General features: G+C 36.8%; 1 protein-coding gene across 1 annotated transcript in view; it reads right to left on the bottom strand.

Annotated features, from left to right (window-relative positions):
- The window catches only part of LOC104995770 (chromosome unknown open reading frame, human C18orf21), an 8,285-nt gene that overhangs the window by 551 nt on the left and 7,492 nt on the right, over positions 1-242 (bottom strand). The gene's annotated exons all lie outside the window — the stretch shown is intronic.

Genomic DNA, 242 nt, shown 5'->3' on the forward strand with positions numbered 1-242 from the left:
CCATGTCCTTAGGTCTGTTATTGTGTCTGTTTCTCCACTGCTGCCCTGAAAATAAACTCATCAGTGTCATCTTTCCTGGATTTCATGTATATGCATCAGTATATGATGTTTATATTTCTCTTTCTGCCTTATTTCACTTATCCACCTCATTAGAACTGACTCAAGTGCATTCCTTTTTATGGCTGAATAATATTCCATTGTATATATGTACCACAGCTTCTTTATCCATTGGTCTAGGCTAG

Source organism: Bison bison, unplaced genomic scaffold, assembly GCF_000754665.1.
Source record: "Bison bison bison isolate TAMUID 2011002044 unplaced genomic scaffold, Bison_UMD1.0 scf7180017864286, whole genome shotgun sequence".
NCBI classification, from domain to species: Eukaryota; Metazoa; Chordata; class Mammalia; order Artiodactyla; family Bovidae; genus Bison; species Bison bison.